The 16,920-nt window shown below is 39.5% G+C and overlaps 1 protein-coding gene and 1 pseudogene across 6 annotated transcripts in view; one reads left to right on the top strand and one right to left on the bottom strand.

The window, feature by feature from the left end:
• PTPRA (protein tyrosine phosphatase receptor type A) overlaps nt 1–16,920 on the top strand; it is a 163,273-nt gene that overhangs the window by 52,551 nt on the left and 93,802 nt on the right. The window lies entirely within an intron of this gene.
• On the bottom strand, nt 9,572–9,697 carry LOC118011639 (annotated as a pseudogene).

The following is a 16,920-nucleotide window of genomic DNA, read 5'->3' as shown; positions in this document are numbered from 1 at the left end:
TTTTTTTTTGAAGATTTTATTTATTTATTTGACAGATAGCGAGAGAGGAAGCACAAGCAGGGGGAGTGGGAGAGGGAGAAGCAGGCTTCCTGTCGAGCAGGGAGCCTGATGCAGGGCTTGATCCCAGGACTCTGGGATCATGATCTGAGCTGAAGGCAGACGCTTAATGACTGAGCCACCCAGGCACCCCTATTTTCAGCAGCATCCCTACCTTTCTATCAGATAGAGTTTTCAGTTTAACCTGTCAGAATTTTAACCTCTGCATACTGTCCTCAGAACACCTCCAAGCCTTTTATGGTCTGACCACAGTTTCTCTCTAAAACTGAAAAAGCCCATAAACAGCATTTACATTACTATAGCTAAGTAAATATTATTCATTGTCAGGCCAAGTATTGTTTTCTGGGTTTATATATTTTACCCTGTAGGTTTAATGTACTGGACCCTGGGCTGTTCAAAGGAGAAAATGAAGAAAAAGTTCGTTCTTTTTTTGAAAGTATCAGTTATTTCCAGTCTTTTTTTTTTTTTTAAGATTCTATTTATTTGTCAGAGAGCAAGCACAAGCAGGGGGAGCTGCAGGCAGAGGGAGAAGCGGGCTCACCGCTGAGCAAGGAGCCTGATGTGGGACTCGATCCCAGGACCCTGGGATCATGACCTGAGCTAAAGGCAGACACTTAACCAACTGAGCCACCCAGGCATCCCTCCAGTCATATTTTTTTTTTTTTTTAAAGATTTTATTTATTTACTTGAGAGAGGAAGAGAGACAGAAGAAAGAGCACGAGCAGGGGGAGGGGCAGAGGCAGAGGTAGAGGGAGAAGCCGATTCCCCGCTGAGCAGGGAGCCCAATGCAGGGCTCGATCCCAGGACCCCAGGATCATGACCTGAGCCTAAGGCAGTTGCTTAACTGACTGAGCCACCCAGGTGCCCCCTCAGTCATATTTTTATTTCATATTTAGACTATTCCTTTCTCAATTTTTTTTTAAGATTTTATTTATTTGACAGAGAGAGGAAGAGAAGGAAAAGCAGACTCACTACTGAGCAGGGAGTCCGATGTGGGGCTCCATACCAGGACCTTGAGATCACGATCTGAACCGAAGGCAGATGTTTAACTGACTGAGCCACCCAGGCGCCCCTGTTATACAATTTTTTTCTTGGCGATTCTAGTCTTCTTTCTTTTTTTAATTTTTTTTTGGACAGAGAAAGACACAGCGAGAAAGGGAACGCAAGCAGGGGGAGTGGGAGAGGGAGAAGCAGGCTCCCCACTTAGCAGGGAGCCCAATGTGGGGCTCCATGCCAGGACCCCAGGATCATGACGGGAGCTGAAGGCAGATGCTTAACGACTGAGCCACCCAGGTGCCCCTAGTCTTCTTTCTTTCTTGTCTGTCTGTATTATTATCTCACTTTTTCCCAAGCTCAGTCATACACATTCTAGTCTATTAAGACCCTGCTCACATTTATACTAACTGTTTTCTAGGCTATCTGCACAGCTGCATTCTTGAGATTTTCCTTAGATTTTTGAGTTGGACCCACTCCAGTGATCTTTGATCTCAGTCTTCCTTTTTTAATTTTTTCCAGTTTTATTTATTTATTTATTTTAGCGAGAGAGAGAGAGAGAGAGCGTGAGAGAGAGCAGGGAGACGGGGAGAGGGAGAAAGAGATTTCCAAGCGGGATTCTGTGCTGAACGTGGAGCCGATGCCGGGCTCAGTCCCATGAACCTGAGATCATGACCTGAGCCAAAATTAAGAGTTGGGTGTCCAACCGACTGAGCCACCAGGTACCCCATTTTTTTTTTCTTGTTTTGTTGGAGTTTATTCTCAAGTAAATTCTTGAGAGAAAGGGTACATGGCAAATAAACTTTAATGCTTTCTGATGTTCTTCCCTCATGTTTATGTGATGATTTGAGTATAGACTTCTGGGTTGCAGGTTATTTTCCCTCAGAGCTTTGAAGTCATTGCTCTGTTTTTTCTGACATCCATTGTTGCTTATGAGTTATAGAAATTTAGCCTCAGCTTTGTTTTCCTGTAGGAAATTAATTTTCTTCCATCTCTGGAAGCTTATCTTTTAAAATATTCCATATATTCTAGAATTCCATAGTGGTATATTTAGTTGGTAGACCCCCTTAATCTGAAGATTAATATTTTTCATGTTTAATGAATTGTCTTAAATTCTTTTCTTTCTTTTTTTATTTTTTTAAGATTTATTTTAGAGAGCCCAAAAGTGGGGGGAGAGGGAGAGAATCTTAAGCAGACTTCCTGCTGAGTGCAGAACCTGAGGTGGGGCTCTATCTCACAACCCTGAGATCATGACCTGAGCTGAAACCAAGAGTCAGATGCTCAACCAACTGAGCCACCCATGTGCCCCTTGTTTTCTGATTTTTAAAAATTGTATTTGGTTTTTGGAACCCTAGAGTGAGCTCTCTGCTCCTCCCTGCATTCCACAGTGGCTATGGAAAAGAGGGACCATGTGAGCTGTTATTACCAATATAAGTGTGTTATCATTTCATCCTTATCACTACAGGTGCAGATTTTGAGGCTCGAGGAACATGTAGATATTTCTTAGGGAAAAAGTTTAAGTGTAAACCGTTAGAATTTGGCCTTGAGTTCCACATTTTGAAGGTATGCATTAAGGTGGTGGCTTGATCTGGGCTGTAAAAATCAAGTCAAGAAATGTATAATTTGAATACCAATCGTCATTTTGGTCATGGTAAAGGATTAGTGAATACGAAGAAAAATAAGGAACACATGAAGGGGGACACTTGGATAGTGCCTGCCATGTACTAGACTCAATGATAGAGGTTTTACATTATTACATATAGATATGTTTACACGTATATTACATATTTTATAAACAGCAGTCTTCTGATACTGGTGGGGAGAGATTGCTGTTTTAAAGATGAAGAAATGAAAACCCAAAAGTTAAATACCAAGCTGTAGTAGTGACAGAACTAAGATTCAGATGTAAGTTTGTGTGACTCTACCCTGTTGCCTCTCTAAGGAAATAATCGCGTTCTTAATTTCTCATGTGTGTCTCTAACCTGAGCAGTGTTAGTCCTTTGTTCTTCGCATGTATTGGGCATTTGCTGAAGTAAGCACTTTTGAGGGGATTCAGGGAAGTAGAAGACTTGGATTCTGCTCTCAAGGAGTGTATAGTGTATGTTGGGGACACAAAAAAGATGTTTGCCTATGGGTCAGGAGCTCATTGAAGACGGGGACAGGTCTTAATTGGCTTTCTAAACCCAGCACGTGGCATAGAGCCTGGCTTTTCAATGAAAATTTGTTGAGTCAGTGGCTGAACTGGAGAATGAATGCATGAACTTAAGGATAAGGACTTTACCTTTTTCTTTCTTGCATCCCTAACATTTAATGCAATGCCTGGCCTGTAATGGGACTCAGATAAAATATTGATGTGTGAGTGGTAGAGGAAGAAAAGCTGTGGAAGCTAAAATTTACTTGTAATTGTGTCCAGAGAACCAGGAATCCGAGCAACGTTTGAGAAAGCAGATAACTATCACATGTCAAATGCAAGTTAAGGAGAATGGAAACTGTTGGAAAAAAAATTGGATTTGATGAGAAGATTATTTGTAGATTTGAGAGTGAAGCCATTAAGAACACAGTGAGGTCATTAAGGAGAGGTGGATAGTGAGGAACTAAAAGCAAGTACACTTTTTTTTTTTAATAGATTTTATTTATTTGAGAGAGAGCGTGCATGCACATGAATTGGGAGGGCAGTGGGAGGGTGGGGAGGGAGAAGCAGATGCCCTGCTGACCAGGGAGCCTGATGAGGTGCTCCATTCCAGGACCTTGGAATCATGACCTGAGCTGAAGGCACACACTTAACTTACTGAACCACCCAGGCACCCCAAAAGCAAAGTATATCTTACCTAAGTTGGTGGTATGAGGAAAGAAGGGAAAAGAGAATGCTGTAAGGTTAAATGGGGCTAGTCATTGTGTTTGCATTTTTAAAAATCTGTTCGGAACATCTGTACCTATTTGTAAACAGGAAAATGAGAGCTGAAGAGGAAAGTTTGAAGGTACCAGAAGGAAAGGCATACTGTAGGGGGAAAGATCTCAAATGGGATCATGGACACAGAGATTAATAGTCTTTGAAAGGATGAGGAAATCTCTTCTTCTAGTCTAAACAGAGAGAATAGAGGCTCTGTAGAGAAGAAGGGAGAGGCAATGTCCTCTTATCACTAAAGCCATCTGTCCAGAGGGAGCTTTGAGCTACTGTGCTAGAAACTGACAAAGGATGTTTTCTGCATAGCACTGAGACCCTGAGTGTGATACTTTGGAGTTATGGTTGGCAGCCTGAGACAGGAATGGTGAAACTAGATGGTGCGGATAATCCATAAATCAAGATGGCACTTTTTTGTAGATTAGGGAATTATGGGATGGAGATGGTCTTCGTCCACTCAGGCTGCTATAACAAAATACCTAGACTGGGTGGCTTAAACAATTGAAATTTATTTCTCACAGTTCTAGAGACTGGCAGTCCAAGATCAAAATGTTAATAAGTTGATGTCTGGTAAGAACACTCTCCTCGGATTGCAGAGACCTGACTTCTTGGTGTATCCTCATATGGCCTTTCTTTGTTGCATGGGGGGGCAGGGGAGGGGTGAGGGCAGAGAGATCTCTCTTCTTCTTCTTCTTAGGCCACTAATCCTATCATGAGAGCCTCACCCCCATGGTCTAATATAACCCTAATTACCTCCTGAAGGCCCTGCCTCCACATAATCATATTGGGGATTAGAGCTTCAATATGAGAATTTGGGAGGGAGACACAAACATTCAGTCTGTAACAGAGGTATATACTTTTGTTTGCTCCTCTCTTAAATGGTTCAGAAGTTTTTATAATTTTCATTAATATCATTAACCAACAGTTTGGATACCTATTATGTGTAGGTTTTTATTTTATTGTTGGGAAAACAACAAAGTAAGAAAATTCCTGCCTGGAGGTTTCTGGTCTTATTGAGGAGCTAGATCATATATATAAAAAGCTAAATTATCATATAGCACATAGCATTATAGACTAAGTGCCAAATGAGTAGAACAGACACATATCAGAGATTATAGCAGTATACCTTGAGGTTCATTTCCCTGTAGCTTATGAACATTTAAGTGTTAATCACTTTTGGGGCACCTGGGTGGCCAGTTGGTTAAGCATTTGCCTTCGGCTCAGGTCATGATCCCTGGAGCCTGGATCTAGCCCCACATTGGACTCTTTGCTCAGCAGGGAGCCTGCTACTCCTTCTCTGCCTGCCACTCTAGCTACTTGTGCTCATGCTCTCTCCCTCTCTCTCTCTGTCAGTCAAATCTTAAAAAAGAGTTATCATTTATATGAATATGTGCCAATTTGAGAGGTGGGAAAAAAAAAAACCCTGATTGCATTAATTTGCTTTTTTGTTATTAGTAAAGATGGCTTTTTAAAATTTATCATTATAATTTCACATTTTTATGAATTGCTTATTCGTGCTTTTTGTCCATTCTTCCATGGATGTGTTTGTACTTACTGATTTGTAAACACAAATAAGATTATTTAGCTCTTTGTCTGTAACATTTTGAAAATGCTTTTCCTAGTTTCTTACTTTGAGTTAAATTTTATTTATGATGTTTTGTTGACATATAGGAGTTTAAACATTTTTTGTATTTGAAGTTACTCAGTTTCTCTGTTTATGTTTAGAAAGTGCTACTGTACCTCATGAACAGACAAATATCTGCAAATGTTTTCTTCAAGATGTTTTATAGTTTATACTTAACTTTAAACCATTTGGAACATGTTTTTTTTGGAATACTGCATGAAATGAGCTAATTTACTTTTTGCTCAATTAATTTAGTGATTTTCCTAGTACTGTTTATTAAGTAATCCTTTCATTTTCTCCTGATTTGAAATTCTTTATCATCTATGGAATACTTGGGTATATAAATTTTCTTGCTTGTTAATCTGTTTCTGCACCATTACCAGAGTTTTAATGAAGTTAATTATGTAACATCTCATAGTACAAATACCTTTTATTTGTTTTAAAACAATGCCTAGACTACACTTAACTGTATACTTACAGTTTTTTCTTTTTTTTTTTTTTTAAGATTTATTTTAGAGAGAGAGAGAGACAGCACAATTGAGAGTGGCAGAGGGAGAGGGAGAGAGAATCTCAAGCAGAGTCTGCATGGGGCTTGATCCCAGGACCCCGAGATCATGACCTGAGTCAAAACCAGGAGTCAGATGCTTAACTGACTGTGCCACCCAGGCGCCCTTTTCTTTTTTTCACTTTTTAATTTTAAAATAATTTAAGACTCAAAAGCTGCAAAATACTACAGGTTCATGCTCCAGTAATAACATCTTACATAAATAACCACAGTATATTTTCAAAAGCAGGAAATTGATATAAGTATAATACTATTAACTAAAAAACAGACCTTATTTTGGATTTTTTGCCAAATTTTACCCATATGTATGTATGTTTTTGGTGTATACTGCTTTGGAAATTTTACTACATATGTAGAATTGTGGGTTTTGTTTTTTTTTTTTTTAAAGATTTTATTTATTTTTTTGACAGAGACACAGCGAGAGAGGGAACACAAGAGAGGGAGAGAGAAGCAGGCTTCCCGCTGAGCAGGAAGCCCGATGCGGGGCTCGATCCCAGGACACTGGGATCATGACCTGAGCCAAAGGCAGACGCTTAACGACTGAGCCACCCAGGTGCCCACATACGTAGAATTGTATAACCACATAACAATCAGGATACAGAACTGTTCTATCACCACAAAGAAAAAATCCCTCATGCTCCTCCCTTCCCCATACTCATACTCATCCTCTCCTCAATCTTAAAACTTGTCAACTTATCACTGTAAGTTTTTCATTTAGTGAGTGGCATTTAAATGGAATTATGCAGTATGTAGCCTTTAAAAATTTTTCACCTAGCATAATGCCTTTGAGATCCACCCAAGTTTTTGTTAAGTATCAGTGGTTTGTTCTTTTTTTTTTTTTTTTTTTTTTTTTTACAGCTCAGTGTAGTATTCCATTGTATGGATGTACCACAACTGATCCATCTGCTTGTTGAAGGACATTTGTGTTGCTTCCAGTTTGGAGCTATTAACGAAAAGACCGTTATAAACACTCATGTACATGTTTTTTGTGTGGATGTGTTTCCCATTTCTCTGTGGTAAATGCCCAGAAGTGCCATTGCTGGTAAGTAACTGTTTAGTTTTTTTGGTTTTTGTTTTTAAAGATTTTATTTGAGAGATCGAGCACGAGCAGGGCAGAGAGGGAGAAGCAGGCTCCCCGCTAAGCAGGAAGCCCCATGCAGTGCTCAATCCCAGGACCCTGGGATCATGACCTGAGCTGAAGGCAGAGGTTCAACCAACTGAGCCACCCAGGTGCCTCTAAGTGTTTAGTTTTTTAAAGAAACTGCCGAAGTTTTTTCCAGACTGGCTGTATGTAACATTTTACATTCCCACTAATATTATATGAGAGATTCAGTTTCTCTGTATCCTTACTAGCATTTGGCATTGTTACCATTTTTTTAATTTTTAGTCATTCTAATAGGTGTGTAGCAGTATCTCATCCTGGCTTTACTTTGCCTTTCCCTGATGGCTAATGATGGTGAATATCTTATGTCCATATTTAGCATCTGAATATATTTTTCAGTGAAATGTCCTTTTGTTGTTTTGCTCATTTTCTTTTTTTATTTTTTAAACATTTTATTTATTTTACAGAGACATAGCAAGAGAGGGAACACAAGCAGGAGGAGTGGGAGAGGGAGAAGCAGGCTTGCCGCCGAGCAGGGAGCCCGATGTGGGGCTCGATCCCAGGACCCTGGGACCATGACCTGAGCTGAAGGCAGACACTTAACCACTGAGCCACCCAGGCGCCCTGTTTTGCTCATTTTCTAAAGAGATTGTTTGTGGGGCACCTGAGTGGCGCGGTTGGTTAAGTGTCTGATTCTTGGTTTCTGCTCAGGTCATGATCTCATGGATGGTGAGATGGAGCCCCCATCAGACTCTGCGCTCAGTGGGAAGTCTGCTTAAAGATTCTCTCCCTCCACCCCTCCCCCACTCGCTCCCTCTCTCTTGAAAATAAATAAATCTTAAAAAAAAAAAAATAGAGGTGCCTGGGTGGCTCAGTCGTTAAGTGTCTGCCTTGGCTCAGATCATGATCCTAGGGTCGTGGGATCGAGCCCCACATTGGGCTCCCTGCTCAGCGGGAAGCCTGCTTCTCCCTCTCCCACTCCCCCTGCTTGTGTTCCTGCTCTCGCTCTTTCTCTGTCAAATAAATAAATAAAATCTTTTAAAAAAGTGTCAAGTAAAGGAGTAGCAAAGCTTTAAAAAGGGAGGGGGGGGCGCCTGGGTGGCTCAGTTGGTTAAACATCTGCCTTTGGCTCAGGTCATCCCAGGGTCCAGGGATAGAGCCCCATGTCGGCTCTCTGCTCACCCGGGAGCCTGCTTCTCCCTCTGCCCCTCCCCCTGCTTGTGCTCTCTCTCTCTCTCTCTCTCAAATAAATAAATAAATAAAATCTTAAAAAAAAAAAGAAGTGTCAAGTAAAGGAGTAGCAAAGCTTTAAAAAAAATTAAAATAAAAAATGAAGAGATTCTTTGTTTTCTTGGCTGTTGAGTTTAGAGAATTAATTATACTTTCTGGATAAAAGTTCTTTGTTGGATATGTGTTTTGCTAATACTTTCTCCCACTCTGTGTCTTGTCTTTTTATGTTCCTTTAGTCTTTCATAGGTCTGGTTTTTAATTTTGATGAAGTCCAATTTATGAATTTCTTCTTTTATAGGTCTTTCTTTGGTGTCATGTCTAAGAACTCTTCACCTAACCTTAGGTCTCAGAGATTTTCTTCTAAAATTTTTAAGTTTTACATTTTATATTTATTTCTAGTATCCATTTTGAGTTACTTTTTACATAAATTATGAGATTTTAGTCAAGGTTCTTTTTTGTCTTTGCTTGTTGAAGTCCAGTTGTTCCAGGCCCATTGAATTCCTTCCTCCATTGAATGGCTTTTGTATCTTTGTAAAAAAAAAAAAAAAAAATCAATTAAGCATACTTGTGAGTCTTATTTGTGGACTCTCTATCCTGTTCTATTGATCTATGTCTATCCCTTTTTCAGTACCATACAGTCTTGATTACTGTAGACAAATAGTCTTTTTTTTTTTTTTTTGACAGGAAGTAGGTTTTATTGGTGGGCATGAGTCGGGAGGGGGCAGTGCCGAGGTTCTCAAGAGTGCAGAGCCCTCCATTTGTCCAAGGGGCCACAATTGGGGATGTATTTGACCCCACAGCCATCTGGGATAAGCCGCTTTTCAGCCACCATGTCTTCAAATTCATCTGCATTAAACTTAGTAAAACCCCACTTCTTGGAAATGTGGATCTTCTGGCGGCCAGGGAACTTGAACTTGGCCCTGCGTAGGGCCTCAATCACATGCTCCTTGTTCTGCAGCTTGGTACGGATGGTCATGATGACTTGGCCAATGTGGACCCTGGCTACTGTGCCCTGGGGCTTTCCAAAGGCACCCCACATACCTGTCTGCAGCCTAGATTGGAGATAGCATGAGGTCAGACCTCAGTGTCCACTGGAAGAGCTGTCTCCAAGGTCCCTTAGGGCAACCCATACAATCAACAGGCTGCATACACTACCAAGGAGGCTACTGTTTGCAGCCATGGCACTGTAGACAAATAGTCTTAAAATTGGATAGCATGATTCCTCTAAATTTATTTTTCAAAGTATTGTTTTATTCTAGTTCCTTTGCCTTTCCATATAAATTTTAGAATACACTTGTCAGGAACTACCAAAAAACAAAACAAAACAAAAACCTGCTTTGATTTTGACAGGTATTGTGTTAAACCTTTAGATCATTTTGGGGAGAATTGACAGTTATATTAATGTTGAGTTTTCTAAAACATGAACACAGTATGTATCTCCATTTATTTAGGTATAATTTGATTCATCAGTGTTTTATAATTTTTAGCATATAAATCGTAAACATGTCTTGTTAGATTTATACTTACGTATTTTCTATTTGGGGGAGTGATTGTAAATGCTATTATGTTTTTAAGTTTGGAGTGTACTCTTCTCTCATTCTTGGGACTCTGACACAAATGTTCGATCTTTATTATTGTCCTATAGTACTCTAAGGCTCTCTTCATTTCTTTTTAATCTGTCTTTTTTGTACAGATTGGATATTTTTTATTGATCTGTTTTTAAGTTCATTGATTGTTTCCTCTGTCACTTCCATTCTGCTGTTGAACCTGTCCAGTGGGTTTTTCAACTGTATTTCATTGTATTGTATTTTTTAGTTTTAAAATTTCCATTTGGTACTCTTTATATATTCTGTTTGCTGAGTGTTTAAATTTTCTTGTTGGAGAATTTTGATAACAGCTGCTTTAAAATCCTTTTCAGGGGGTGCCTGGGTGGCTCAGTCGGTTAAACATCTGTCTACGGCTCAGGTCAAGATCCCAGGGTCCTGGAATCAAGCCCCACATTGGACTCCTTGCTCAGCGGGGAGCCTACATCTCCCTTTCTCCCTGCCTGCCGCTCCCCCTGCTTATGCTCTCTCTCTCTCTGTAAAATAAATAAAATCTTTAAAACAAAATAAATAAAATCCTTTTTAGGGGTGCCTGGGTGGCTCAGTCGGTTGGGCGTCTGTCTTCAGCTCAGGTCCTGGGATCAAGCCCGTGTAGGGCACCCTGCTCAGTAGGGAGTCTGCTTCTCTCTCTTCTTCTGACCCTCCCCCCTGCTCATGCTTTTGCTCTGTCTCTCAAATGAATAAATAAAAAACCTTTAAAAAAATCCTTTTCAAGTAATTCCAACATCTATATCATCTTAGTGTTGACATCTACTGATTGCCTTTTCTTCATTCAAGCTGAGACTTTCATGGTTCCTGATATGACAAGTAATTTTGGATTGCATCGTAGACATTGTGATATTTTGATTGCTATTTAAATTTTTATATTTAACAGGCAGCCAACCTGTTTAGGGTTAGAGGACACACGCTGGCCCATCTTTGTTGGTTGTGATTCAAAGATCAGATTAGTTTTCAAGCGTTGCTGTGCTATTCTGGTCCGCTCTACTTGTATGCTTCCAAGAGTCCAACCTGAAATCTGGGTGTTGTTTTAGATCAGTTTCAGTTCTGCAACTTTTTGCTGTGTTGTTGCTGGTCATTTTTACACATGAGTCGCTTGGAGGTATGTATAGGATTTTGTACATGTATTTTAGAGGATTTGTTTCTCTAGCTCCCTCTTCACCATAATCCTCCCTATACTGTCTGGTTGTGCTGGGGTCAGAATTCTGTTTTGTTACTCCAGGGTGGACATGGAAGACAGGGCTCCCCCCATGTTCTCCACAGCTACAGTACCGGGGTGGGGAAAGGTGCTGCTGCCTCATTAACGCAGGACGTTAATGCAAGATTGGAAGACCGAACTCTGCCCACAGTTTCTGGGCTACAGTGCCTAGTGAGGAGAGGGAGGTGGGCACCACTTTTTTTGTTGTTGTTTGCCTGAAGTAGGACATGTATGGTCAAAATGTTTTTGTCTTGGCTGAGCTGCCCTTTTCCTGGTCCTTTGTCTATAAAAGCCAGTCTTTTCTTGGCATTTTTTTTTATTGTGCTCATTACTGTTTTCAGGTTCTGGGCCTCTCCAGAGCTCAGACTAGGACATATTAGAAGTCAAACCAAACCAAATCAAACAAAAAGTAGGAAACTTCCTGTTGGGTCAGTCTTTATTTCCATGGTCCCTAGCCAGTCCACCTTCTTTTTTCCCCTTTTCAGAATCTTCTTTCAGTTGCTTCATGAATTTTGTCTGGGGTGCTTTTTGTTGTTGAAGTAGGGGAGAGATGCATATTCCATATTGTCCTGGCCTAGAAGACCCCATTTCAGTTTTAAATTATGAACATTAGTACATTAGTTTAAGAATATTAGTTTTTTACCTGTGTACTTTTTTCTAAGTGCACAGTCTTTCATCTGCAGTTAAGTTTTGGGGAGGATTTTCCCTAATGATTACATCTCATTTTGTTTTCTTTTCTCATCCTTTTAGCTAGAACTTCTAGAACAGAAGTCAGCCTACTATGGCCTGCCTCCCATATTTAGCCTTCTGCCTTTTTGTGTATGACATATGAGCTCAGAATGGGTTTTACATTTTTAAATGGTTGGGAAAACCTCAAAAAAAATACATGAAAATTATATTAAATATAAGTTATATTAAATTCAAATTTTCAGTATTCATATATAAAGTATTATTGGAACAGAGTCACATTTATACTTATCATATCGTCCATGGCTGCTTTCATGGCACAGCAGCAGAAGTGGGTAGTTGCAACAGACACCATATGCCAGCCTTTTGAAGATCAATAAACCATAGTGGTGATAGCCAACGTGCTTTTCTTATTTTCCTTTAGTGATAATTGATTTCAGTGCATACTGCCTTTCAGTATGTTGTTGGCCATTAGGCTGAGATAATATTTTCAGCTGGAAGGTTATTTTGTTTCTGGTGTCTAAGGATTCCTGAGAACATTCCCTCACAAGTATGGTTTTTTTTCTCCATTCCCTGACTTGTTGAATGCACCTGCTAGGTAAACGAGAAACCTAAGAGGAGTAGCACTCAAGACCTCTCTCTCCCTTGCCCCAAAAGCAAATCCACTATCAGTGCCTGTTCAGTTTACCTCCTAAATATCTCCCTGCTTGTAATGCTTTTACATCCCTGCCAGTGGCCTTAATCTAACTGGGCTACTTATACTTACATCCTGTACTCTGTCCTCTGTACCTAGCCAGAGTGCTCATTCCCTCTTGCTTCCACTCTTCAAAGGCTTCTGAATGCTCTTAGGACAAAGAAAAATCCTCCTTTTATGGTCCTGTTCCGCATATATCTCCAGGCTTCTCTGGCACCATGCTCTTCATGCTCCAGTTACAATGGCTTCTTTCAGGCCCTGCTCCCACCATTTCTGAGACCACTACCTAGAACTGAGTTTCTTATCCTCCTTTCCTGTTTAACTCCTATTTATTTTCCACATTCCAGTTCAGGAATCACTGCTTTAGGGAGTCCTTGACTGAGCTTTTTTACTAGGTCAAATTTCTACTTATAGGTTCTTCGAGTCCTGTAATTCTCCTATCACTTGTCACATTTGTCCATTTGTTTAATGTTGGTTTTTTGTTCTTAGACTGTAAGTTTCATGAAGGTAGGGATTTAATAGGTTTTGCTTGTTACTATTTCATTTCTAGTACCAGGAGCAGGACCTGACATAGTAAATGCTCAATAAATTTTTTTCCCTAATGAATGCATTTAAAAAAAAAAATTAGAAGTTTTACAAGTAGCTTTTTTGGCATCCATCAGGGTAATCATGTGACTTTTAATATTTTGAATTATTTTAATTAATTAAATTAATAATTAATTGAATTATTTTAATGAGGATTTTTGTTAATATAAAATATATTAATAGCCCATGGTTACATTTCTGAAGTAAACCTCTAGCAGGCTGGAGACTCAAGAAAAAGTTAAGTTCAAAGACAAGTCTGCTGGAGAATTTTCTCTGGCTTGAGGGAGGAACAGTCTTTTGTTCACACCGTCAATTGATTGGATACGCCTGCCCATATTATGAAGGACAGTCTGCACTAGTTTAAATGTAAATCTTGTCCAAAAATACCTTCACAGAAACATCAGACTAATGTTTGACCAACTTGGCACCTATATGCATCTCCTTAAACCATACTTAATCTCTGAATAAAGACAATAACAAGGTCATGCTTCCACCCAACATCGTATAACTACCCTGCATACAACCAAAAGTCACTAACCTTTTCCCTAGGAGAGGATGCAAAGTCCTTAGATGTTTACTTTTCTACTTGGTAACTTGTAACTTAACTCCTGTGATGTAAAGTTAACAATACTTGAGTACTAGGATCAGATATTTAATCTGATATTTTTCCCTGAAGAAAATGTTTACATATCTATTTTCTATTGCTGTCTATTTTCTTTTTTCTCTTTTTTTAAGATTTATTTATGTATTTTTGAGAGAGAGTACACATGCCTGCACTCCAGAGTGTGGTGGAGGGAGAGAATCTCAAGCAGACTCTGCTGAACACAGAGCCTGAAATCTGGGCTCAGTCTCCCCACCCATGAGATCGTGACCTGAGCTGAAATTATGAGTAGGATGCTTAACCTACTAAGCCACCCAGGTGCTCTATTATTGTCTATTTTTTGTTGCAGAAGACATTAAAAGTAGTGTAAAACAACAACCATCTAATTAGCTTACCATTCTTTGAATCAGTAAACTATGTTGGGTTAGCTGTTTGGTTCCTCTGTGGTCTTGACTACAGTCATTTGTGCAGCTGTAGTCAGCTCCTGGTTAATCTGGGACTGACTCAAGCACATGTCTGGCAGTTGGTGTTGGCTGTCTGCTGGACCTCTGTATGTAAAAAGGTCAGGGCTTTTTACATAGCCAGGGCTGCTTCATATTATGGCAGCAGTGTTCCCAGAGAGCAAAATGGAAGCTACAAGGTCTCTTGAGGTGTCAACTTGGAAGTTATACCATCACTTCTGCTGCATTTTCTTGGTTCAAGCAAGTCACAAGGCCAGCTCAAATCAAGGGGTGGGGAAATAAGCTCTATCTTTTGATAGGAGTACTAGTTTCTTGTTATAAAAGGTATGTGCAGAATTTTTATAGCCATCTTTAACAGTCCGCCACAGCCTTTTTTTCCCTTCTGACTGCTTAAAAAAATTTTTTTTTTAATTCTTTGGTTTTCAGAAATATTACTGTGGTATATAAAGACACAGATTTTATTTATCTGCTTGAGGTTCTTAGGATTTCTTGAATCTGTGGCTTGATGTCTTTTGTCAGTTTTGGAGAATTTTTAGCCTCTGTCTCTTCAAGTATTTCTTCTGTCTTATTTCTCTTATTCCTTTTATCTGGGACTCAAATTGTAGAATAAATCATCTCATTGTATTCTCTATATCTCTTACCATCTCTTGTATTTTTTATCCTTTTGCCTCCCTTTGCTTTATCATAGATACTTCCATTTCACTAATTCTCTCTTCAGCTGTATTTTATCTGTTCTTAAATCCATCTGTTGAGATGTTTATGTCAGCTATTGTATTTTCTCAGTTTGAGAATTTCTGTTTGGTCTTTTTTTTTTTTTTAGTTCTCCCCCCCCCTTTTTTTTTAATAATGGTGTTAATTCTTGGCTGAAATTCTTAATGCTATGGTACTGTTCTTGTCTATTTTCTACTGATTCTCATGTTATTTCCTCATGGACCAGACATGGTATTTTTTAAATTGTTTGTAAAAATAATTTGAGACTTAGGATGATATCTTTTTTTAGAGAGGATTTACATTTGTTTCTGGCCTTGCCTAGAGGTCTTGAATCATTTTAATCCAGTTTTAGGGCTTGAGATTCTTTTAAATAGGAGTTTAGTCCCTACTTTAGTCCACTGTCTGGGATATCTATTATGTGTGGGGCACTTTGCTAGTGCTAGGTAGGTTCTGTGAGCTGAGCAGGCATGGTCTTTAATCTACACTGGAGACAGAGTTTTGATTAAATGACAGATAAATGTATATACAATCAAGTTCTGTGAAAACAATGAAAAGGTTGCTGTGGTAGTGAATATTTGGAGTGGGGAGGATATGAAAATGGTCCTACCATAACTAACTTCAGCAGGTTTCGTTTAAGCTGAGACCTGACTGATGTTGAAAGAACTGAGACCAGAAGCTCCCAGACAGAAGCAATTGCCAATATAAAGACTGAATAACACCCCAAAAAGTGGGGGTAGGGGCAGGGGCGGTAGTTGAGATTAATTCAGAATTATATTAATGAGTTCTGGGAGATGTCCCCTATCCCCCACCATTTTTCTCCCAATTTCCTTCAGAAGATTAGTGAATTAGGAGTTGATGAATTTAGGCTCTAGATCTAGTTCTGTGGTTTTTTTTCTTTTTTACGATTTTATTTGAGAGAATGAGAAAAGAGTGGGGTGAAGGGCAGAGGGAGAAGCAGACTCCCCCATGAGCAGGAAGCCTGATGCAGGACTTGATCCAGGGACTCCCAAGATCATGACCTGAGCCAAAGGCAGATGCTTAACCAACTGAGCCACCCAGGCACCCTAGCACTGTGATCTTGCACTAGTTACCTGATTATTCATTCAAAGCAAAACAGATGGAGGGAAGGGAGGAAGGTGAGGATACCACATGGAAGTGAGATGGGAAGTAATGAAAGGAGTACGTGAGGAGAGAGACCATGTCAGGTTTCTTCATATTCCTCACAAGTGTTTACACAGTTTAGCACATGCAGTAGGCATTCTTTAAGTGCCGGTTGATTTAACAAAATTAAAACAGATCAGAGAAATTTTTTTAATGGGGAATTAATCATAGAAGAGAAGAATGAGGTAAGAATTTTCCATCTTGCCCTCTATTTAAAGGAAAGAGAGTAAATGAATCAAAATGAAGAAAGACCATTTTTATCTACCTCCTGGATTATATGAGTTCTACTGACAAACCTGAAATGTTTTGGGTAACATGAGAAAGGTAGGTAAGAAAACACTTGAGATGTGAGCTCCTCAAGGGCAGGAGCTTTTCTCTCTCCATCCTTGTGTGGTACAGGACAAGGAACTTAGTTGAACAAATGAGCAAATGATTGGTTCCCCACTTTGAAGGAACTTAGGCAGTCCTTGCTTTACAGGACAGGTCTACCATCCATTTGCTTTGTATAAAGTCCAGGAAGAGATTCCTCTCATAATATTATTAGCCCCAACTTCTGATCTGATTGATGGATTATAGAACTTAAATTTCCTCAAAGTCCAGCAGTCAGAGAACACATTGTTATTCTGAGGTAAACAAGAGTATACCTCTCAGAGCCTTATGAAGTATATTCTATTTCTGGCCACAGACTGTAGGTCTTGAGCTGATATTTGAGAGGGAAAGATTGGAACTTAGTAACTGAGTTATACTC

Source organism: Mirounga leonina, unplaced genomic scaffold, assembly GCF_011800145.1.
Source record: "Mirounga leonina isolate KUSES-001 unplaced genomic scaffold, KU_Mleo_1.0 Mir_150, whole genome shotgun sequence".
Lineage (NCBI taxonomy): Eukaryota > Metazoa > Chordata > Mammalia > Carnivora > Phocidae > Mirounga > Mirounga leonina.
The sequence above is the reverse complement of the archived record's forward strand: the minus strand, read 5'-3'. Positions and strand labels throughout refer to the sequence as shown.